Source organism: Accipiter gentilis, chromosome Z (assembly GCF_929443795.1).
Source record: "Accipiter gentilis chromosome Z, bAccGen1.1, whole genome shotgun sequence".
Classification (NCBI taxonomy): Eukaryota; Metazoa; Chordata; class Aves; order Accipitriformes; family Accipitridae; genus Astur; species Astur gentilis.
The window spans coordinates 30398914-30425599 of record NC_064919.1 but is presented as its reverse complement, the minus strand read 5'-3'; positions in this window follow the sequence as shown (position 1 = coordinate 30425599).

Below are 26686 nucleotides of genomic sequence, written 5' to 3'. Positions count from 1 at the left end.
CCACGCATACCTGAACACCAAAATCATACAACTTATATTGAACTTATTCATTCATATTCATTAGATTTCTGGGAAGTTATTAGCATATGCTAATGTCCTTTATGCATGCACATTGGAGGTCTCTGGTGGTGTTCTAGAGTCCTCTGGTGGTCTTTCATAGTCTTCCTCACTTGTCCGCTTCTTGACCTTTAGGTGATTCTGTGCAGTTTGGCCCTTGGCAGGTAACTAACTGTTTCTTGGCAGATAACTACAAGTTGCTTCACAAAGAACTTATCAGTTTCCATTAATTTGAAATTCTGACATCTTATACATTCTTCTAGGTTATAATATACTCCTACTATATCCAAATTATCTTAAATCTTAAGCTTGTTATCTAAGTTCTAAATGTTCCTACTAGATGATTTTGGCCAATTCCTCCGGCCTTGGTACAGGGTTATACAGAGGATTTCACAGCAGCTGTTGGTTGTTGGTTAAATGTATAAAATGCAATAGAGATATATAATTCTATATTCCCATTAAAATTGAATATGATTAATTCTAACTAATAACAAAGCAATAACAAATCAGTAACAGTGCCAGTCTGGAAGAAGATAAAAAATTTCGGAAAAATAATAATAATCCAGCTATTTTAAGAATCCAGCAAATAAAGAATTTACTACCTTCCTTGAATTTTTCCATTTTCCTTGTATTTTGTTCTGTTTTATTTTGTTTTGTAATACTGACACACAAAACTCCTTAAATAGCATTATAAGCTCTTGACTATACTTGAAAAAAAGTTCCTCTTGCCTGACTCCCTTAAAGCAGTGAATTAATAGAACTAAATCATTTTGTCCTTAGACGAAAATCCCAGATAATTTTTTAAAGAATGACGTAATTATTATATAATACATGTAAAAAAGGAAAAGAAAAATAAGCATGCAGAGACACTTGATAGTGATTGCTTTGAGAAGAGTATAAACATATTGGCCCTTTGGAACCATAAATAAATGGAGTATTGTTTGAAGACTGTTGTCTACAAAAAAACCCTGATCATCTGCCTTTCAATATTTCAGTACAGCTAATTGGCTAGAATTCTATTTTTTATATCAGATGAAACTGAGCTTGGCTATGGAAACCTATATCTCTTTTAAACTGCTAATCTCATGCTTCTTAGTGAAAAATTAATTTCTTATTTGGCCTCAAGATTTTACAATGCTTTGAAAGTTGTCAGGGAAATGCACACTGTTTTTAGAAAGCAGTTTGCTTGCAGTTTTATATGCTTTATAAGCCATGTAGATGCTTCTCCACAGACATGCATGTACACACACACACACACATGTTGCCGAAATCCGGAATAAAACTCCTTAACAGCAATGAGAAATTAAGAAGCAGGCACTTCTTTATTGCAGCGCCGGGCACACAGGGGATCACTCCACCTAGTGTGTGCACCTGTCTGGTTTAATCATGCAGGTTAAATACACACCTCTTATACATATTCACTAAATTTCTGGAAATGTCATACATAATCATCAACTGTCCAATAAATCATTAGCATATGTAAATGTCCCTTTACACAGGCATGGTGAAGTCTCTGGTGGTCTTCAGAAGCCCTCTGGTGGTCTTCCATAGTCTTCCTCACTTTGTCCGATAGTTGACCTCTCTTATGTGATTCTGCGCAGTACGATTTTCACCATCAAGTATTAGATTTACATAAAAGTACATTCAATGTTAATTCTTGAATTTAACGTTTCTAGTGGTTGGCCCTCAGTCACACCACCTTTTCAATATTCTTATACTAAAACATTCATTGGTTAATCTTACTTGATTCCACTAAATGGAATCTTGATCAAAGTGGGGTTTCTAAGCAACAGAACTAAGGTCCATAACGATCTCTCTTAGTTTCTTAGGACAAAACACTACAAACTAACAAATTGGTTGAAGTTTCTATGGTTAACTAATTTTAGACAATACTTATTTTCTTATGACTGTATACAGCACATTTTGTTTGTCCCTAAGTTTCGATGACTACATTGCGAGCTTCAAACCCCTATATTCTACAATCTTTACGTTTTGATCAAACCCAGCTTATATAAAATTTTAACTTATCAGAATATTTGTAACACACAGAGACCCCTGAACCAAGTTGGTATGACTTTAGACACAATCTTTTAACAGTTGACCAGACACATCATAGCAGCAGAAATAACACACACTTTATGCTGAATGTATTCAGTACTTTATTTCCACTGGCAAACCTATTCATATTTAATTTCTACTGAACTGCACTGTGACTGACACTCAATGGCAATATAAACACCTGAAGTTGAAACACTTATTAAACTTTCTGATAAACTTAGATATTTTTTTCCTTCTCATTACCTAGCTAGCACTTTTATGAAGCAAATGTTTAATTCTGGCAGATTCCTATATTAAATAATTTCCAGATTAGAATGGACACAGTCAAACCCACTTGTATTTACAGCACAAAATAAAAACTTTTTCCTATAAGAACACTTTAAAATTTCTTTCACACTCAAATTGAATGGACAATTGAGAAATTTCCTTTGCTAATAAGCTTAATTAATCAGAGAACATATGTTGGTCAGTATGTCAGCCTGAACAGGTTTTGGAGAAGTTAGTCTTTTTTCTAGGGAATATTTAAAACTGAAGGAATTTGCCTTGGTTTTCATCACTGTGTTTGTATACATAAAAGAAGGTTTGTTAAAGCCAGGGTATCAAAAGCACCTTTTCCTGAAAACACTGATTTTGTTTTTCTATCATAAACAGAAGGAACACTGCATTCTTCATTTTAAGTTAAGATTTATCAAGAATAACCTACAGAGTTTAACAATGAAAGGAATGGATTTTAAATACATCCTAATGAAAGAACTTTATCTCCCTATATTAATGTTAAGACTAAGAACAATTCATTGTATTCAACATATTCAAAAATTATCTGGAGCAGTAGATGAATGATGAAATAAAGTTTGAAGATGGTATCAAATTATCCAGAACAGGAAAATCTAAAAGTGACTAGGAGGAGTTGTAAAAGATGTTTTGGTACTGTCCAAGATGAAAAATGTCAAATTTAAGTCAGTGTTAAAAAATTCAAAGTAATAAACTCAGTGGGAAGAAAAAGTTCCTAACTACACATAAACGTTAATTCACTAAATGGGATTGCCATTCAGGAAAAAAATGCTCCAATTGCCACTGCATATAGCTGTTGTGAAGCACTCTGAGGCTGCTTGCTCACTCCACACCTGGTGGGATGGGGAGGGAGTCTTGGGTTGAGACAAGGACAGGGAGGGATCACTCACCTATTATGGTCACTGGCAAAAAACAGACTCAGCAAAATCAATTTAATTTGTTACCAATCAAATAAAAAAGGGATAGTAAGAAGTAAAACCAAGTTTTAAAACACCTTCCCCACACCCTTCCCTCTTTCCTGGCTCAACTCCACTCTCAATTTTCTCTACCTTCTCCCCGACAGTGACACAAGGGGAATGGGGGTTGGGATCAGTTCATCACAGTTGTATCTGCTGCTCCTTCCTCCTCAGGGGAAGGACTCCTCACTCTTCTCCTGCTACAGCATGGGGTCCCTCCTACGGGCTGCAGTCCTTCATGAACTTCTCCAGTGTGGGTCCTTTCTGTGGGCTGCAGATCTTCAGTCACAGACTGCTCCAGCAAAGGCTTTCCCATGGAGTCAGGGCCATCTTTGGGGGCATACACCTGCTCTGATGTGGGGTCCTCAATGGGCTGTATGTGGGCATCTGCTCCCCTGCTCATCTCCATGGGCTGCAGGGGGACAACCTGCCATCTCACCATGGGCTGCAGGAGCATACCCTCCTCTAGCGCACCTCCTCCCCTTCCTTCTTCACTAATCTGAGTATATGCAGAAGGATTTCTCTCACATTTCAATCTCCTCCCCCACTGCAGGTTCCCCTTCTTAAATCTGTTCTCCCAGAGGTGCTACCACCGTCACTGATTGGTTTGGCCTTGGCCAGGGGCAGGTCTGCCTTGGAGCCAGGGAAGCTTTGAGACAAGGGGAGTCAAAAGAAACTCAGTACATATAATAAAGGGGTATGAAAGATGATGTTTAGCGCTTACAGTGTTGAAATTAGCTGAGGCAGAGACAGTCCTTGATAAGAAGAGCTGGTCCCAAGAACCAGCTGTCCTGGTTTCAGCTGGGATAGAGTTAACTGTCTTCCTAGTAGCTGGTACAGTGCTATGTTTTGAGTTCAGCATGTGAAGAATGTTGATAACACTGATGTTTTCAGTTGTTGCTCAGTAGTGTTTAGACTAAAGTCAAGGATTGTTCAGCTTCTCATGCACAACCAGGGCACCTGACCCAAACTGGCCAACGGTGTATTCCATACCATGTGATGTCCCATCTAGTTTAGGAACTGGGAAGTGGGGGGGTGGGGATTCGCCGCTCAGGGACTGGCTGGGTGTCAGTCGGTGGGTGGTGAGCAATTCCCCTGCACATCATTTGTACATTCCAATCCTTTTATTACTACTGTTGTCATTTTATTAGTGTTATCATTATCATTATTAGTTTCTTCTTTTCTGTTCTATTAAACCATTCTTATCTCAACCCAGGAGTCTTAGTTTTTTTCCCGATTTCCTCCCCCATCCCACTGGATGGGGGGGAGTGAGTGAGCAGCTACGTGGTGCTTAGTTGCTGGCTGGGGTTAAACCACGACACCAGCCAATGAGGCAGAGACAGTTCCTGATAAGAAGCAGGAGCTGGCCCCAAGAGCCAGCCAAGACTGATCTCGCGGCTTCGGTGAATACCAAGAAACCACTGAGCCTGCACAAGAAAAGAGGTGTAAGAGACTGAATAGTTATCTTGAACCATTTGCCTCAAAGATTGTTAGGCGTAAGGGACTGGGTTGTCATCTCAAGGAACTGTGAACTGCTTATCTCGAGCCCTTTGTCTCTAAGATGGCCTGTTTAAGCAGGACACTCCTCTGTCCATAAGGAGGATTACCAGGCTATTGAGGCTGGAGCTGATCTGGTGTTGATCAGGCAAAGGTTGTGTCACAGACAAACCTGCCATGCATGACATCATCGAAATATGCCCTATGAAAACCCATAGAGACAAGCTGTGGTGGCCTTCTTCACCACCAAAGGATTGAAGATTGAGGGCCAACAGGATACTGCTGGATCCATAGTGGTGACCGTCCTTGCAACTCCCACCACTGACTGCTTGCTTGAGGACCAATGGGATGCTGCTGGATCCATGGTGGTGACTATCCTAGCAATCCTATCCAAACTGCTTGCTTAATTTCTACCTTTTCTTCCATTCCACCCTATCGCCACCATTTTCCACTTTTGATACTTTTGATAATAAAAGCTTTTTTGACTATATGGCATTTGTCCTCGTTTGTGTCTTAATCTCACTGTTGGGATCATATCGAAACCTTTCCTGACATTGGATCGGGACAAGAGGTTGCTAGCGGTGACGAAAAGGAGTCATCTATCTTCATCTCTGTGACCACCAGACGACCACCATAAGGAGGCACTGCACAAGCGCAGTTGAGGGGAGACTATGGAAAAGACCTCTCGGAGCTCATTATAATAGGAAGCAGGGACAGGTCATGCGTATGTGTAGGCATATTGTGAATATGTAACACTTGATTGTATAAATTTGAAGTGAACTGCTGAGTCAAGCACACACAATTTTGGTGGGACTACCCCCCGTGCTGCCCAGCACTGAATGAACATACCTACTTTACAATCTCACTGATTGTGGAGTCTGTTTCCCCACGTCAGCTTCTAGAAGCTTCTCACAGGAGTCACCCCTGCAGCCCCTCCCCTGCTACCAAAATCCCACCCACAGAAACTTGAAACAAGAGCTATTTGAAGACATCAGCTTAAAGCTTAAGCAGTTGAAAAAGTAACTAGACCATTGTGATTTATTAGAAAAAAAATAGCAACAAAACAGGAAAACCTTATTAAGTTCTTTTATAAATTTCTTCGCATGAGTGTGTTTCTGTAGGTGTGTGAGACTGAAAGAGTTAATGCTTCAAACATTGTGGCAGGGCAAGTTCTGCATAACAAGGAACCCTGAATAACAACGAAGTGAGAAGCATGGAGTTCATCCAGGAGGATGCGCAGTTTCATGCTTTGATACAGTGAGGGGAGCAGCTCACCATGTATAGCCAGAGATCATACAATGTTCATTTGAGGAAGGGCTTATGGCCGTCCAAGGGACCCTTCACGACCACCCCCACCATGGTGCCTGCATACAGGATTGAGAGTTACCTAAGTCCTTATGGGCAGTGTGCAGAAGACCAAGAGGGGTGTGATTGACATAAGAAAAGGTAGGAACTGGGCTATAAAAGATGTAAACACAAGGAGCACCGTGTATGGGCTCTACGGAACTGGACCTATAGATAGGCTGGACCAATGCTGGACCCAGGACTGGTGAAATCTTTCTCTTTTCTCTTTTTTTCCTCTCTCTCTTTCTCTTTCCCCCCCATAATCCCTACACCTCATCCCTTTAGATGTAAACCACTGACCAAGTCTGGGACCAGGAGCGGATGCAGCCACTCCTAGGCTCCTCACTGAGAAGGAATCTAGAAGGTAAGAGGGTCCACTCTGAACTTCCTCACTCAAGGGGAAGGCTCTTCTTATTTCCTGAATTGATACATGTGGTTACCATGTGTTACAAGGTCTGCTGAGGTAGTTTCATGACAATTTTTGTTGTGAGAAAACATGCCACCTGCTATTATGTCTCCCAAGTTCAGTTTGCTTCTGCCATAAATAAAATATTAAACTGATCGTTTGGTGTCATTTCACCTTAATTTAGCCCGAGGGAATTCTGAACTCACCACAACCCCTCCTTGGTCTGTCCAGCACAGGTTGTGACAGTCATCTTAAAATGGCAAAACAGAACTAGGAAAACATGGAGAGGATGATCAGAGCTGTGGAATTGCTTCCATAATGAAAATAAAAACTAAGTTGACTGGAACTATTTACTCGGGAATAGGAACTGTACAGAGGCCTTTGTAGTCCATGAATATGAATAAATTTTTATCTTGTCAAAAATTCACGATCACATGGTGAACTTATAAGGCAGATGTGTTAAAACAAACAAAATGTATCCACATAACTCTGGGCCCAAATGCAGAATAGGCAAGCCTGAAAGTGATGGAGACCAACTGTTCTGCACAGGCAGTTAAACTTCAGGTGGATTATCCCATACCCAGCTGTGGCCAGTTACAGAAGTGAATAAGTAAACCTTTTGTTTTCAGCCATATGGTTTAGGGGTTTAGGGACTGCCTGACCTGTCTCTGAAGCACCACGCATAACTTCCATTGACTGTCTGCTCTGCAGATTTCTCTAATTCCTTCCAAAGCACTTTAATATATAGCTTTGAGGCTTGCCTGGTCTGCACTTGGATGCAGAGAAGTTATGTGGACAAAAGCCTATCTGACTTCACCCATTGTATAAATTGATCTGGTAAAAGGCATTTGATGTACACATGGAAACATATTTTGCATTGTTTAGGCCATGATGGTTACAAACAACTTTGCTAAGTAGTTTGTTAATATATGAATTTCTTCTACATGTATATAAATAATTTAGAGATATTTAATGTACTTAATATGACCATATGTGCATGCCTCACAAACATTGTATCAAGCCTCAGCATAACCAAGCAAGCATTACTATTAAAAGGGTGCAATTGGATTTGTTTTCTACCAACAGTAAAAGACATAAACATGATGCTTCAGGGTTAGGAAATTTTTTTCTTAGTTGTACAGTGAGCTACTAGGGAAAGATTTGTTCTCATGAGGCTGAAGGGACTACAGGGCTAGTTAGTTACCTCTATGGTGCATGGAACCCACGTTCAGTCTCATGACTTTTCTTGTCAGCACCTGATTTCTTTCTCCTTGTAATATGTTTCTGCTTTTGCAGCAATTTCTCATATAGGAAATTGTACACTTTGACATTCCTCCATTTATTGATTTATTCCTGGAGATGAGCTACTCTATTTTTTTCATGACCTATGTTTATTTGGAAACTGGATCTCATTCTTGTCAAAACACAAGAAAGCCACATGTTTAAAGCAAGCCCACATTTCAGAATATGATGTTAGAATTTTGACAGAACTTTTGCTCTGCATTTAATGACAAACATTTACAAATCTCGTATCTGGGCTATATTATTACTACTTTCCTACTCACAAGATGTTTTAGTAATTTAGCCTATTCATTCAGCTACATTGATGATTTTATCAAGTCTTTTTCATATATTTTAATATTCAATTTTTGAAAAAACTTAGAAAATGGAGTGTGCATGCAGAATGAAAACATGATTTGAATCCTAGGTTTTGCATAGTTACATCAATTATACATATCACTTAGGTATATACACACACACTAATCAGGATGTACAAGTTGTTTATGACCTCATTTAACAACCTGTTGGTAAAAATTTACTAGGTATGTAGTTTATAGACATGTAATTTTATATGTGAATGACTGTGCACTGAAACTCTCTGAAAATAGCCTTAGTGATATACTTAAACTACCTTTAAAAGGCCATGAAGGTCTTGTGAAACAGGATTCCCTTTATATAAACAATGCTAACGACTGTGCCCTTGAAGAACTAAAAGACTGCTAAGAAGGGAACATCCTACCCCAGAAGGCACCCAATTGCTAATAGGCATGAAATCAGCAAAGATCCTTGGTAACTGGGGGGAAAGGTGAAGGCAGCAGGGGGAGATCATGACCGCCGACACAATTCAAGACCAAAGAGACTTACCCTGCCCTGCCCCTTGCCTTGAGTATGTGCTGTAGAATGAAAGAACACTACCTTTAATTCGAAGTAGGGAAAACTTCAAGCAAGCAGAAATTGTAGTAGACAAGCAACTACCAATAATAGTTTTAGGGATGAACTTTGGAAACTAAATATGTAAAGCTAAATGGTATAAATTGCTTGCCCATTTAGGTATAAGGTGTGCTAGCTTTGTGAATTACCACTTAGCCCCCATCTTTGTGCAAACATGAATTGGAATAAAATAACTCTGCTCTGTGTGTATATTGGTGTCTCACACACTGGGTAAATGACCCCACTTTTGGAACAACATTAGCATCACTGCTCAGTCATTCATTTCCTCCAATATTTTGCCAAAACTTTAGAATGAGGAGAATGTACATTTCAAAGGTATTTGTTATCAATAAACTAGGTATATAATAAGCTAATAACAAGGGCCATCCTACTAGTAACATAATCTGAGAAAAATGTATACCTAGATTATTTTTCAATTAGTTATTGAAGACTTAATTAAAAATCTTTTCTGTACTTTCTCCTTGAGGAACAAGCGAAGGGCTCAGAGTCTTTCAAGTATTCTTGTATAAAATACAAAGGTTTGCTGTGTTGTGGAATAAACACACAGTCTTATTTTGCAGATTTGGGTAAGGCAGAAGTGTGTTATTTCTACAGCTGTAGGAAAGAGTACAGAGCAACAGAGGTTCAGCCCTCTATCAGTATGAACTCTGACTTAAAGAAAAGGTTCTAGGGCTTAGATACATTTAGAGCATATACAAACTGGTCTGTGGAGGGGCCTGATATGGCAGAGCAGCATCTGCATAGAGGGGAACTTTGTTCTAGAAGTTTCACCTGTGTCTGCCTGATCAGGATCTGCAGCCCTGTGGCCTCAACATACATCTGTCCAGCTGATTCACCTCTTGCTTGTGACTCTGCTGTGTCTTTGACCAACCTTTAGGCCTAGCAAGGCCTGCTTCCACAGCTATATTGCTGTGAAATTGCTTCTGAATTATCAACTTACTGAAATATTATTTTTTCCCAAAATTCCAGTGATGCCTTCTCCAGATTTAAAGAAAAAATGCAAATCTTCACAAGCAAAAGTGAATAACATCAGGTACTCTATTGTTTTATTAAAATCTAATGTAGTTGGAATGAAGTCTACTAGTATAAAGTGGAGTTATCTGGTAGGCTAGGGTGGTTTCATCCTAGCTAAACCCCAACATATTAACCTGCAGATCCCTGTAGCTGTGTTTTGGAGAACTAGTTCAGCAGAACTTAACATAAATAACCAAGCTATATTTCATTTTTATATTTCATGTTCCTCATTTTTTCCCTTGTTTTGATTCTGTTTCTAACATTTTGTTTTAGGGTGGTTTTGAGGATTACCCAGAAAGTTAAAACACACACACTGACTATAAGGGAAAAAGCAAGCTTTTTATTAACTACACACATGAGTTATGCTAAGGGTATTTTACAAAGCAAAGAAAAACTATTAACATACTGACCCAAAGACTGTGAAGAAGATGAACCACCCATGTGTTCCGTAAAACCTTGTGCCGTCTTGCGCTGTGAGCCCAGTCCAGCAGTCAGTAGGTGCCAGCTTTACGTGGGTGTCCCCATGGAGGCAACAGTGACCTTGCCGTGCACCAGACCACTGCTCTTCGGAAAACCCTAGTATTTTATACATTTGTGGAGGAACAGGTGTTGACACTTGAGGCTAATGAGTGCCGAAACATGCCTCAATTGCAACATAAGGAGCCTACAGCACATGCACCTGCTGGCCAGACATGCTGCATGTGATGTAGCCATCTCTTCTATTGGTTCATGGGCTCTGTGCATGTGGAAAATTACTATAATCTATCAGTCACATCCACTATGGTCTAACCAAAATCAGGACTTTTGCAAGGTAAGCAAAATTATGTGTGGTGTCTTGTATTCCTCTATTATTGCACGTATTACCTCCCCTACACATGGCTCAACTTCCTTATATCCATGATTAGCATTACAAACAATAGACAACAAACGATCTGTTTGCTGTGCTGACTGCGTTTTTTTAGTTATCTACTGCTTACTCAGTCTTCATCCATGGACCAAAATTCCATCTTTTAACCCTTCCATACGCACATTTGTAAAGTGAACACCATTAGTTTTGGAGAGAGTGATACTGAAAAGCCAGTCAAAGAAACTCTCGAAGACTCGTTTTGGGGTTTTAGAAAGCAGGCATTCTTTACCGCAATGCTAGATGCACGGGGAATAATTCCACCTAGCATGCATGCCACAGCTTCAGCACAAACCGGTTATATGGAGTAACAATTACATATTTATCAGATTAGTATACATATACATGAAAATTATTGTAACTGATTATCATAGTACTGCCTACATCCGATCATGCACAATGAAGAATTCATTTGAGTCGAAGGGCTGCTTTTATGATTACTGACCCATTTGAGATTCTGTTGGCTGTCCTTGAAGTCTTTGTTCTTGTCCTTGTTCTTTGATCTTGAAGCTTAATGCAGTTTCAATCACATGTGGTCAGTTTCAACATTGTTCTTATCTAGTGTACAGGAACTTCTAGTCATAAGAGCAAAGAACTGCAAAACATAAGAGCATCTACCTCTACTGGTTAATTGCTTGGCTATGCTTTTGTCTATTTTTTCAATCACAGTGTTAGTATAAGATTTCTAATAATTATTTACTAAATCTCACTTTTACAGTCACATAGCAGCAAACCAGTTTCCACGGCTGGTACAAAATATTAAAACCATCAAAATATTTGGACATACCATACAGAATGTATGGAAATATGCTATCAACAGAAGCACTGCTTTGAGAACTAGAACTGAGCTTTACCTGATTTACCGGTCAGGGGCTTAGTTACTGCTTTTTAGACTAGTCTAGCATGTCAAGCTATGGAAACACATTGCTAATTACCATGTCTGAGGACCACAATTCAGTTGAGGATGTCGGGAACTGAAATGGTAAAGTTGGAGTCATGATGTCATTCTGTGCACTGTAATCCTTGACTGATCACCATGCTCCTTCCCCACATGTTACGTTTATTGGTAGCAGCTAAATGCACAAGCACAGCTCTGCTTTATAATTGCACTAATGATTATGAGGGTCTGCATTCCTGGAATAATAATACCCTGAAGAAAGTAAAATGTTTCATCTCTGTAACTGAGAAGAGTGTTAGACCTGATCCATCAAATTCACATGCCTGTATACAAAATAAATAATTCCTAATCTAGAAGGGATTTCGGGGCATTTATGCAGAACGTCACTTTTCTCATTGCTGATCCCTTTACAGGCATCACCATCTCATTTGAACAAATAAAGGAATCGGAAAAAAACAGGTCTCAGCAGAAAAGATTAGAATATACACAATACTGTTTAACACATTCAGTAGTGATTGAACCTCTGGACCCTCAGCAATGATGCAGGCCAGGTCATATCCTGTGTAAGAAGTAATTCTTACATATGGCTAAAGTACTTTCTTATATTACCAAATCTACGTGCTGTCCAGCTGGAATACACAATTCATGTAATCCTGGAATAAGGCCATTACTTAGGCTGTGTTCTCAGCCACACTGTACTGGGATTTGGTTAATTTTAACGTTACCTCACATGTCACAGTATTCAAGAAGGCAGGTCAGGTGATTGTAACTGAAGTGATGTGCATTCACCTCTGTGGCCTACATTGTTTAAAGAATAAATTCAGTGACACTGCTGTTTGCAGAGGCAGACGTGTTTGATTCCTGCCAAAACTGACATGTGCATGCTACTAAGAGTGGCTGTGGGTGGCTGAAATACTGTGAACTGTTTGCATAGCAGAGGTCTGGACTTGTGGTGTTTCTCTGCAGTCACTGTATTCTCTTTAGGATGTGAAACACGCTACTCAGCTTTTTTTTTTTCCCTATCTTCTCATGGTATCACTGCCACATATGTGAGAAATAGAATTTATTCTGAAGTACTGATGGCATCTGAAGCCTAGGGTTAGGTTAGGTAAAATTTTTGTACTTAGCATATTTTACTGTTCCTTGTAAATTTTTTCTGACCCTTTTACCTGTGCCTATAAACAGATTATTCTTCAAGGCATATCACAATTTTTCTGAAGTTTTTCATTATAAAAAACAACACCACAAAGCAAAAGTGTTTCAGAATAATCACGTTACCCAATTTTCACTGAAAAGCTGCCACTTGTTCTGCAAAGCCCACATCAGATGGTTGAAAGTGACAGGCCACAGGTCCATAAGATACTTACTCTTGACCATTGATACAAATGAACCTCATATCACTGAGAGCCTTTGGGAAGCAGCTTCTAGTTCAAGACACATAATCTGAACACTGGAAAGACATACTTGTATTTAAAACCTCAGCTTGATGTTAACTTCCCATCTGATACCAGACAAATCACATAACATAGTATTTCTGTCATAGTTTCCTTCATCTCAGCACTAGACTTGACCCTAAACTAGTCACCTTGGCTCAGTCATGGGAGGGAAATAGGTATTCATTTCATCCTGTCCTCAGATAATTGTCTCAGGTATGATGAATTTCCCTCTCACAGGAAGGGAAATTGCCCTATCACTGTGGATTAGACAGCAGGCTAAACTGCAAGGGCACATTGGAACGCTTAACTCGCAAGATGGCTATAGTCGGGGGCAGGGGGGAGTAAATCACAGTCAGTGTGATGCGCCTCAGTCTTCCTCCTGTAAATTTAGAGTAATAGTGATTTGTTACATTACAAACATTACAAAAATATATTGTCAGTAATTTACACAGGTACCATAGCAATGCATTTCTACAAGTTTCTAAATAGAAAATGACACGTGGATATTGTTCCTAGACAGATTTCTAAAATGTCCTTAAAGTTTCCACAACACAGATCTACATCTGATTAAAAAAAAAAAACACACACAAATTTTTCTGAAACATGATATTGTTTAGAACCATTGTTTGACCTAATCTTTTCCATGTAGCTCTCCACTGATAATAACAAGGAATACTAAAATACTATTAGATTTTCATAGTTCTTCATTACTTCAATCAAATAGTTTGTTACTCAAGTATTTAATTTCCATTAAAGTTCTACAGATCCCCCAGCAGGGATTATTCTGTTTAATTGTTCCTTTATATTTTATCTGTCATATTTTTCCCTTTTAAGATGGAAACCACCACAGATTGTCTCCTTGTCAGCAAAGAACAAAACATGCTTTCAGAAAGGAGCATCTCTTAAGAAATACAACTTAAGAAATATATTTGTTATAGACTGGAAAAGGAAATAATTATAGTAATTTTTTTTTCTTGTGAGTGTTGACATGGTCCCACTATTCCTTGTGTTTTCTAGAGATCAGAACAATATACACTTTTGTATTTAACATTTCATTGTCACTCTTTTGATTGATCTATTTTCAACCATTTTAATTCATAGCTTCATTGCTTGCTCATCTGTAGAAGCAGACATATTAATTTTTATAGTTAAAATCTGTTGCTATTGTTGAATATAATTATTTTAACAATGTCTGCAATCCCCCCAAAAAGAATAAAAATTAATTTTGCATAATTTTAGCAGTCTAAATGGCATCTAGACTGACTTGGTTGTCTAGGCTGCCTTTACAGATAGCAGAGGGAGACAGATACCTTCTCATTTTAATTTATCTTGTCTTAGCAGGTGTCTGAGAAAGAATGAATCAGTACTTAGAAGTTCCTGTTTCCTTCTCTGATTGTAACAGACACCTAGACAAGTACCCTAGTTTAGACATCTCATATTTATATATCTATAGGTAGATGAGCTCCATTTCTCCACTGATGTTTATATCTGGCCAAAATTAGCTCAGTCAGTCACTTCTGAAGTCACTTTCTGAAATACAGTTATATGAATCCTCACACTAATATATTAACCTTAGCTGAGAACCAGCTGAATCAGTTCACCAGCCAATTTCATTTTATATCCAACTGGTTTCTCCATATGAGCATCGTTATATGTTAATCCTGAAGAACATTTTTTAATCTGACCTAGTAAAACCAAAAAAGTTACTGCACCAGGCCTTTCGCAAGCTTTTCCTCTCCCTGATCTTTTTTTGTATCTAGGCAGGTACCAACTTCCCTACAGCACAGGCATTGTCAGTGGAAGTGGAACTTCAGAGAGCCATTCTTTTAAGTTGTGGGAATCCTCGTCTCTGAAAAAAGGAAGACGTCAAAGGCAGAAGGGACATGCTTTCCTCTGGAGACATTACAGAGTGGTGAGAAGGACTAGAGGGAAGGTTTTCCAACTGGATACCAGTGTGAAGGGAAGCCAGAGGGAGGAAAATAACCCTTTCTAGTGAGATATATTCCTATTGACTCACTATTGAGGTTTGAGTTTTGTTTTCCTAATTCATTGTTGCACTCACTGTGAACACACCTAATTAAAAAAAAAAATAATCCACTCCCAAGACTGGCTGCTCAGAGTGATGGCCATGATCAAACCCCCCATAATATGCTTGTCTGGAGATTGAGAAAAAAACCTCAAAGAATATGAAAAAGTTTTCTCTAAAAATAATAACTGTCTAACTGTTACTGGATTTATTATTCTTACCTCTCAATAGTTTCATCATCACCACCTCTATAGGTTTCCTAGGATTCCACTTTCATATGTAATTTTTGTTGCTTCAGGTTATGTTAGTTGAAAATTGTTATGAGTTACAACACAACTGGCTATTTTCTGATATCTGCTTATAACTGATCTGGTAGTGCTCGAAAACAGACGCTATTTTACAGTTTTGGGGAAGGGTCGAAAAAAAGAACGGGTTGGCTTGTTTGGGTTTTGTATTCTGTTAGTGTTTGAGCTTGTGTAGATCCTGAAGATTATGTCATACAAACATATTAGACCACTATCTTCAGTTATAAATAACTAAAAATATTTCAGTATTTCTATGAAAACACAAAAGATAGGCTCTATCATAGAAAGCACACTAAATGAAAGCTGACCCAGCCTTTTTTACAAAAGTTACAGCTAGGCATGGTGAGACTGAATCAGATCCAAACACACTGGAAAACCTTTTAGTTATGGTTTTCTTCACATCAGGCTTGGTAAGATAGTTTCCAGCACTTTTCAGAGTTAGTTTTTCTAACTGAAAATTAAAATCAGGTTGGGGATGACATGCAGAATTAGAAAGCCAGTTTCACACTAAAATGTTCTATTCCTTTGTTTCCTTTCAGTAAGAAACACACAAACATGTTTTCAAAAACCCACACTGAAATGAACAGTGATAAATGTTATTGTTGCTTAGTATGTAAACTGTGTAATGCCTATCTTCTTTTGTAATCAATGCACTTGCTTCAGGCAGAATAGCTAAGGCCCCAGTTTTCACAGCTGAAACACAGCAGGAGTATTGACAGGGCCATTATCTTAGAGGTGCTTCAACTGCACTTTGATTATAGAAGATTTTGTGGCAGGTAGACTTTTATATGCTTAGGAAGACAGAAACTGAAGTTTTAAATACATTTCAGCTATCAAGTACGGGAGTGTGTCTTGTTTCCTGTGTGAGGTAAATGACCTATCAAGGAACACAGACTGGTTTCATTCTCTAGGAACTCCATGGTTACAGTGTGTCAAGTTTCTGTGATTTACCTTGTATTGTCAGGTTTTGCATTTTTCTCTGGGTTTTTTTTTTGTTGGTTTTAGTTTTGGGTTTTTTTTAATGAATGAAATCAGGCACTAGTAATCAGGAATTAGAGCCTTTGCTAATTTTATATCCATACATTTTTTGGAGCAAATGAAAACTACCTGAGAATTTCTACATACCTATGCTTCTGTATGGTCCATAGAAACTTTTTAAAGATAATTTTTGTGTGCTTATGTATTTGTGGGCCACAAACTGAAAATCTGCCAATCGCATAGTAGTCTAATAGCTAGGCTGTGGAATGAAATTTCCTCACCATTGTAAAAAAGAATCTTCTGTGTTCAATTCTCTTTTTTTTTTTTTTTTTTTTTTTTTTTTTTTTGTATACTAACATAAGCTTGATAAATGGAAACATTTAATGAATATATCTCTGGTTTGTCTTTTTATTTCAATTTCTGTTCACGCAGTGTTCAATGGATTTTGATTCTTAGAGTATTTATTTCTGTGTTTGACTAACATTACAGTGTTTTTCATACAGTTCTTACTGCAGCAAAATGCTCAGGAGACTTGGAGAGGCCAATCTTTAAGAAGTATTACAAAATCAGAAAAGCATAGTTGGAAAGTTGAGACAGAGACCTGGAAACAAAAGGAGAAGGAATTAGAAGAGAAAATGGAAATGATGTGTCAAATGAGATGATGTGTAAAGAAATGGCATAGGAAATCAAGAGTGTAACATTCAAGGAAAAAAGAAAAAAAATTAATAACTTTAGTAAACTGTATATATTCAGCTCTGTTAATTTCGCATAGATGAATTGTTTTGGTTTGTTTTGCTTCCTATATATGAAAGGTAACTCTGAAACTATGCATAACATCAGGTGGGTTTATATGAAACATAGTATCTCCATTTTTACATCATAAGGAGTCAAAAGAAATGTAGAGAGATTTGCTGGTCCTTCCTGCTTGTCATTCATCTCTTTTGTGCTGCTGTACCATGGCAAAGATGGTGCGAGGTAGTAAAAGGTAGCAATGTCTTGTTAACATAAGCACAGTTTCTGTCTTTTCTCTCTTAATTTTTAGATAGTGTATCACTCAGAACAATCTCTGTGAAAAAAAATCTGTCTCTTACAGCATTCATGATAATGTAATCTGTTGTTTCCATGGCAAGGAAACATACTGCATGATCTCTAGAAAAAACTTTGCTTTTGTGTTAACTTGTAAATTTAACAATTAAATTACAGATAAGTCAAACTTAGCTTTTCAGCTTTATTAAATTATTTTGCAATTTTATGTTACAAAACCAGCTGGAAATTCCAATGATTTATAGCTCTTTTTTGGCTTCTTGTTTTCCCAGATTACTCTCAAATTAAGTAAATACATCATGACAATACTTTTGTTAAGTAATTTTCAGTGCTATCATTATATATCATATAATCCAATACTAGTTCTCGCAAAATACACACCTTCCTAAACCAAAGGGATTTAAAAGATATGTTTAAAATGTTAGGCAGGAGAATATTTGCATGCTTATTTTCATTTCAGACCCTATAAACTGAGACCTGTGTTTGAAGAAACTCTGTCTCTGTTTGCTACCTCTTGTGGTTACAGCAGATCAGCACCACGCAGCCGCTCACTCACTCCCCTCTGCCTCCCTCAGTGGGATGGGGGAGAAATCGGGAAAAGAAATAAAACTCGTGGGTTGAGATAAGAATGGTTTAACAGAACAGAAAAGAAGAAACTAATAATGATAATACTAATAAAATTACAACAGTAATAATAAAAGGATTGGAATATACAAATGATGCGCTGTGCAATTGCCTACCACCCGCTGATTGACTCCCAGTTAGTCCCTGAGCGGCAATCCCTCCACCCCCACTTCCCTCAGTTCCTATACTAGATATGACATCACACGGCATGGAATACACTGTTGGCCACTTTGGGTCAGCTGCCCTGGCTGTGTCTTCTCCCAGCTTCTTGCATCCCTCCAGCCTTCTTGCTGGCTGGGCATGAGAAGCTGAGAAATCCTTGACTTTAGACTAAACATTACTTAGCAACAACTGAAAATATCAGTGTTACCAACATTCTTCTCACACCTAGCTCAAAAACATAGCACTGTACCAGCTAGTAGGAAGACAATTAACTCTATCCCAGCTGAAACCAGGACACAACCATAAAAGCAGTTAAACAAACAAACAAAAACCAGAACAACCTCAAAAACAAAGGAAGAAGTGCTCTGTAAACTCTGAAAATAATTACAACCTTTCTAATTGAGAAGAAAGTCTGGACTTTTTTGCTTAAATTTAACTCACACAACAGCAATTGACTTGGATGATTTAGAGTTCTAAGTGCAGGAAAATTGCTCTATCATCTTGTTGCCTATGTCCACAGCAGCAGTTAGTACCTTGGGACCTTGTCAATGCAGCACACACAGTGGGCATTTGCAGACCTCATTGTTGAAACCTAGGAAGTGTGGGAGCTTTCTATGACAGCTCTTCAAATCACTGTGCATGCTTTGCAAATCTATTTAGGGCATCCTACTCAAACTTGTGTTGTAAACATCCTTTTAAAATTCTGAAATACATATTTTCACAGGTGTGACTGGAGATGAGCAAACAGGCCTTTGGAAACCTCTTTCAGGAAGATTAACTGTCTTTGCTCTAGCTGTACCCTACATGCCTCCATTTTGTGTTCACTGCCTGTGCCAGACTCTGCACTGCACAGTGGTTCACAGCAGGGGTTGTATTCTCATTACATGTTTATATAGAAATTAGCAAAGGTGCAGTCTTATACAATTGTATCAAAAACTTAAGTAATGAAGAGAAATAAAGTTTCCCAGTGTCTTCCAACTTACCTGGTTTAAGAAACTATCAGTTTGTTCTGTGAGGTTCTGATTTTTCAGAGGAAAATAATTTTATAAAATGTAGACTGAAAACAAAATGAATGTGACTTGCTCCCATTAGTTACATATTTCTGTACTGTAAGTCATTTGGTTTCTACAGAATAGAGGCCTTTATTTTGGAGGAAGGAAATAAAAATTGCTATCTCCCTTTCAGATATGGCAGGATAACAAACTCTGAATTTCTAAATAATTCTTATAAGCTTCTGTTAATATGGCAAGTTCATTTTATCTTTGATTAATTCCCACTTCAGTCAGTCCATACTATCACAGCATTCATCTATTACTCTTCTATATAGAGAGAAGCAGTGCAAGAGTGATACCTAAGTGATTGATTTCTTGTGCTTGGTGTAGCCCTTCTATTGGCACATCTCTTAAAATTCAGGTTGGACAAGTTTCAAAAAAGGCTAGGAGTTAACTGTCTAGGTGACAAAGAAACAAATGACTCTTAAAAGAAAGTCTGAAGAAGCAGATTTTTTTTTTTTTTTTTTTTTTTTTGCTGTGCAAGTAGTGGAAATGGATTTATAACATTCAGGTGCTAAATAACATTAATGTAGAGGAAATGACTGACCTTAATGAGGAGAGATTGTGTTGAAGGTGTACTAAAGCGCAATAAGGAAAGATGTAAATAGGATATATTTTCTGTTTTCTTTTATGGATATAATGGATATAATTTGAAGTTAATTAACAATCTCATTTCAGTGTTCTGTTCATGAAAGAAGAAAAAGTGAGACCTTCTATATGGTTAGCTTCTCTTTTTTCTTTAAGTGTTAGCAAAAAAAAAGAAAAAAATTATGGTGCAAAAACCCAGTATAAATCTAATGTTGTTCTAAAATGTTAAAAAAGGTTGGGTTAAATAAAAAAAAAAAAAATAGAAAAAAAAAAGAAGAGAAAGAAAGTAAAAAAGAAAAGAAAATGTTTGGAAATAATTTCTGTTAGCTAGTCTAAGCTTCACATCACCTTTTTGGAAATGTTGCCACCATCATGATATGTCTCATGGCAGCCATGTTCACTGGAGCTGTCAGACAGTATTTTCTTTTAACAAATTGACACTGCACAGGGAATTTCTTATTGCCTCCACAGAGGAGAGGTAGGACAGAGAGATCCAAGGGGAAAGTCCGCTTAAGAAAAGCAAGGGTGATTAACATTAAAGAATATGATTACTGGTGACTGATATTTTATCAGATCTAAACTCATTTAGATTCATTCAACAAGAATAGTGATTAATCTCTGGACATGGATGTTATGTTTTTTTCACTCATTTTCTTGGTTGTCTGCACCAAATTTCCTCTTATGAAGACAAGCAAATAATTATGGATATAATTTAAAATATCTGGGGTGTGTTCAGATATTTTTGATAAGGACTTTCTATGTGTAAGTAAGAGAAATAGTCATTGCTTTCCCCTGGTCACCAAAAATCATTACAATATTAGGTTTTCGCAGATTTCTCCCTTATGACCAATACTTTGTAATCCGAAGGTGAGGACACAGAGGGACCTTTCTTCTGCCCTCCATTGATTTGTTCCTAGTAAGGAAAATGTTAGAAGTGAATAAATTATCAAGCTTTAATTTATTCAGTTTACTTGTTTGGACAGGCATCTCCCAGGTTTTCTTGCTTGAGATGCTCACCACCAAAATTGGTATGCTCACAACAAAAATTGGCATGAAACCATGTCAGTAAACTGTGTAACATGTGCTAACCACGCATCACCAAACATACTACAGGTCTTGCTTATCTGGGAATAAGTTCAGGGAAGACAATAGGGAGATCCCTCCTGTTGAGTCACAAGGTTCAGAGTGGACCCCCTTGCCTTCTAGACTCCCTCTCAGAGAGGAGCCCAGGGGCATCTGAATCCACTCCTAGTCCCAGACTTGGTCAACAGTTTATGTTTAAAGGGATAAGGTGTAAGGATTACAGGAAAGGAAAAAGAAAAAGAAATGAGAGAGAGAGAGAGAGAAGAAAGGTTTCACTGGTCCTGGTGTTATTGATTTATTATTGATTTGTTATTAGTTAGAATTAATCATATTTAATTTTAATAGGAATATAGAATTATATGTCTCTATGGTATTTTATATATTTAACCAACAACTAACAGCTGTTGTGAAATCCCCTGTATAACCCGGTACCAAGGCTGGAGGAATTGGCCAAAATCGTCTAGTAGGAACATTTAGAACTTAGATAACAAGCTTGAGATTTAAGATGATCTAGATATAGTGTTTATTAGTAGGAGTATATAATAACCTAAAAGAATGTAGAAGATGTCAGAATTTCAAATTAATGGAAACTGATAAGTTTTTTATGAAGCAACTTGTAATTATCTGCCAAGAAATAGTTAGTTACCTGCCAAGGGCCAAACTGCGCAGAATCACCTAAAGGAGGTCAAAAAGCGGACAAGTGAGGAAGACTATGAAAGACCACCAGAGGACTCTAGAAGACCACCAGAGACCTTCAATGCGCATGCGTAAAAGACATTAACATATGCTAATGACTTCCCAGAAATCTAATGAATATGCATAACCTTTTTTGGAAATCTAATGAATATGAATGAATAAGTTTAATATAAGGTGTATGATTTTGGTGTTCGGTGTGCGTGGTTTTTTTGAGAGGACTCACCCGCGCACCCGGCCGTCAATAAAGAAGTGTCTGCTTATCTACACTAAATTGGTGTTGATAAGTTCTTTATTCCGAGTTTTTCGGCAACAGTTTCTGGCGACCCAGGTGGGACCTCGCTGAGAGAGACCGGAGGAGTCGGGGACCTGATCGGTTCCAGCCGGCACCGAGGATTTCTCGGGGATACCCATCGATCCCCGATCCATAAGGCTCTTTGCGACGTCCCCTGGATTTTGGTAAGACACTTCTTTTCTTTTTATATTAAGGATAGTGGGTTAGAGTCCCACTAAAGTGGGTTAGAGTCCCACCGGTGGGTTAGAGTCCCACCGTATCGTCTGCCTGTCAGACGCGGCGAAAGCTGCGCAGGGTTGGACTGAAGGATCCTGAAGGAAGTGGAAGCCTAGGCGTCTGCCCGTAAGACATAAGCGAAAGCTATTGCTGGGTTGGACAATTTGGGAGTGGGTTAGAGTCCCACAACTTTTGAGGATTCTGGGTTAGAGTCCCAGCTTCAAAAGCAATTTGGAGTGGGTTAGAGTCCCACAACTTTTGAGGATTCTGGGTTAGAGTCCCAGCTTCAAAAGCAATTTGGAGTGGGTTAGAGTCCCACAACTTTTGAGGATTCTGGGTTAGAGTCCCAGCTTCAAAAGCAATTTGGAGTGGGTTAGAGTCCCACAACTTTTGAGGATTCTGGGTTAGAGTCCCAGCTTCAAAAGCAATTTGGAGTGGGTTAGAGTCCCACAACTTTTGAGGATTCTGGGTTAGAGTCCCAGCTTCAAAAGCATTTTGGAGTTTTGGGTTTGAGTCCCAATTTTTAAGGAATCTTTAAGAATATATGTGTATTTTTGTGAAAAGGTGTGGGTGTGAGTGTTGTAAGTGTAAGACGTGCACGAACTGAGTGTGGAGTATGGAAGAATGAAGTGTGGGTTTGAGTAATTATATATCTTGTATGGTATTTGATATATAACTTGCCAGGGGATATTGGTTATGACTCTTGCCTAGGGAAGTCGGCTTTGTCCGTGCCCTAGTCGAGCAGGTGGACTCCATTACCTGGCAACAATTGTTATCAATATTTATTTGATATCTGACATTTGATATTGGTTTGGTATCAGACATTTAAAAATGAATATTGATACTTGATATTTGATATATATAATAGTTATCTGGTATTGGGCATTAACATAATGGCATTGGCCAGAATATTCAAAAGTAAGAGTATGGGAAATTTGTCTACTGATGGAAAGATACCGAAAAACTCTCCGTTAGGATGTTTATTAGCACACTGGAAAGATTTTCAGGATGATTTGCGGAAAAATCAAATGATTGAATATTGTAATAATTGGTGGCCTTCGTATATATTAGAAGATCAGGAAAGGTGGCCCATGAATGGAACACTGAATTATAACACTATCTTGCAATTAATGTTGTTTTGTAAAAGGGAAGGGAAACAGGATGAAATGCCATATGTGGATTTATTCTTTTATTTAAGACAGAGACGGGATTGGCAGGATGAATGTAAGCTAACTAGTAGAGACAATTTGGTGATGGCTATAACGTCTGACAATAGGAAAGGGAAGAAATGTTGTTTGGCGTGTGACACTGGAAAAGAGTGTGTAAAGGAGAAAATTGTCCCCAGAGAAGATGAAGGGCCGGAGTTGGATATATCCCCTCCTAGGAGGGGAAGGAATTGGAATCAAGGGCATAGGGAACGGATGGAAGCAGAAAGCAGTGGAATAGAAGATCTGGGGGAAGGACCATCTGAAGTTGTAATTCATACCCCCATTTCTCGGAGGACTCGACAGTAGGCACAAACAATAGCTCCCCTGCGGCAGGGAGTTGGTAACGATGGGCCGGTGTATGTAAAAGTGCCCTTTTTGGTTACGGACCTGATGGCTTGGAAGCAGGCAGCTGGAGTATATACAGAAGATCCTGAGAGAGTAGGCAGAGTGATGGATACTATAATCAGAACGCAAAATCCGGACTGGAGTGATTTACAGGTGATCTTGGATAATTTGTTGGATGATACAGAAAAGCAGATGGTACTAAAGATTGGCAAAGCACAGGCAGAAGTGGCTGTACTGAGTGGGACAACAGGTGGAACATTAGAGCAGAATTTTCCATCTAGGGATCCGCAGTGGGATCCAAATAACATGAAACATAGAGAAAGGCTGAGTCGGTATCAGAAACGGACTTTATATAGAGTTAAACATGTTATGCCTAAATCTCTGAATTGGTCTAAAATATATGAGGTGAGACAAGATAAGAATGAATCTCCCCCAGCATTTCTGGAAAGACTGAAGGAAGCTGCCAGAAAATATACTGATTTAAGAGTAGATACAGAGGCGGCTCAGATACAGTTGGCTTTGATTTTTATGGGACAGTCGGCACCAGACATAAAAAGAAACTTCAGAAGCTGGAGGGAGAGGATTCAAGGAGTTTGAATAAAATGCTGGAGGCAGCATGGAAAGTATATAATAACAGGGAAAAGGAGGAAAGGAGAATCAGAGAAAATAGATTATTGGCTGTAATGACAGGTACAGCAGACAGAGGACAAGGTAGAGGAAAAGGGTGAGGTATCAGTGGACGGGAAGGATTTAGGAATTTTAGTAACCGAAATTTTAACACCCCCTTAGGAGTCAATCAGTGTGCTTTGTGTAGGGAGGAAGGACATTGGAAAAGAGATTGTCCTAGAAATGAGCAGTGTTTAGGACAAAATATTCAAAAGGAGGTAGCCAGAATGATGGTTTTGGATGAATGAAGGGGACCGGAGGGGAACCCAGCTGAGCCTCTGGTTATAATTAAGCTGGGAGAAAAAGAAGTTAAATTTCTAGTGGAGCGACATTTTCTGTATTAAATACTTGTAAAGGAAAAATTGGAACAAAATCAGCAAACATAGTGGGAGCAACAGGGAAAGAAGAAAACAGACCATTCCTGCAACCCCTGGATTTGAAGTTTGGAAATAAAATAATTATACATAAATTTTTGTATGTACCAGAATGCCCGATACCCTTATTAGGAAGGGATTTGTTATCCAAATTAAATGCACAAATTGTGTTTGAGGAAGGAGAACTCTTTTGAAAATACCTGAGTCAAAAACCGGAGAAATCCTGATGATACAAGAGAAAGTGGAAGAACAGGAAATTCCACCAGAGGTGGAATTTGCAGTAATTCCTACAGTCTGGGAAACAGATATTCCTGGTAAATCAAAATTGGCAGCACCTGTAAAAATAGATTTAAAGGAGGATGCAGGAACAGTAAAAATTAAACAATATCCAATTAAACCAGAAGTTAGACAGGAGCTGAAGAAATTGATTGATAAATTCATAGAGTACAAAATTTTGGAGGAATGTGAATCGGAATATAATACTCCTATTTTACCAGTCAAAAAACCCTCAGGTGGATATAGGTTGGTGCAAGATTTGAGAGCAGTGAATCAGATAGTCAAGGATATATATCCTGTGGTAGCAAATCCTTATACGTTGCTAACAGCGTTAAAGGAGACTCATCAGTGGTTTACAGTGCTTGATTTGAAAGATGCTTTTTTTTGTATACCTTTGGAGAAAGAAAGCAGAAAGCTGTTTGCTTTTGAATGGGAGAATCCACAGACAGGGCGAAAGATGCAGTTAACGTGGACAAGATTACCCCAAGGATTTAAAAATAGCCCGACAATTTTTGGGAACCAACTAGCAAAAGAGCTTGAAATTTGGAAACAGGACAAACCAAGGCCTGAACATCTACTTTTGCAATATGTGGATGACATCCTGATTGCTACGGAAGAAAGATTTACCTGCATACAGGTAACCATTGATCTCTTAAACTTTCTGGGACTAAATGGGTACAAGGTATCCAGGAAGAAAGCTCAAATAGCACGGCAGACTGTGATATATCTGGGCTTTGAGATCTCAAAAGGGCAGCGACAATTGGGAAAAGATCGCAAAGAGACTGTTTGTAGCATACCTGAGCCGAAAAACATCCACGAACTCAGAGCATTTTTGGGAATGGCTGGGTGGTGTCGTCTCTGGATCATGAACTACGGTTTAATAGCTAAACCGTTGTATGAAGCCCTAAAGAACTCTTCTTTTATGTAAGGTCCAAAACAGCAGAAGGCCTTTATGGAGTTAAAACGTGCTTTAATGTCTGCACCTGCTTTAGGCCTTCCTGATTTAACCAAGGATTTTCAGTTGTTCGTCCATGAAAGACAACGTTTGGCACTTGGTGTGTTAACTCAGAAGATGGGAAGCTGGAAGCGACCGGTCGGATACTTCTCCAAACAATTGGACACAGTGAGTAAAGGATGGCCAAATTGCCTTCGAGCGGTGGCTGCAACAGTAATGCTTATACAAGAAGCTCGGAAATTGACGATGGGAAAAACAATAATAGTCTATGTCCCACATATGGTGAAAACTGTTTTAGAACAAAAGGGGGGATATTGGTTATCTCCGAGCAGGATGATGAAATACCAGGTAATATTAACTCAACAGGATGATGTAATTTTGAAAACGACTAACCTGGTAAATCCGGCAGTGTTTTTAAGTTCTATACAGGAAGAAGGACAATTGGAACATGATTGCTTGGCTGCTATTGAATATGTTTATTCCAGTCGTGAAGATTTGAAAGATGTACCACTGGAGCAACCAGACTGGGAGTTGTATACTGATGGTAGCAGCTTCATGGAACAAGGAGTCCTATACGCTGGATATGCGGTAACAACAGATACCACAGTTATAGAAGCAAAAGCATTGGCGAGTAATACTTCAGCTCAAAAAGCGGAACTTATTGCTTTGATTCGAGCTTTGGAATTAAGCGAAAACAAAAAAG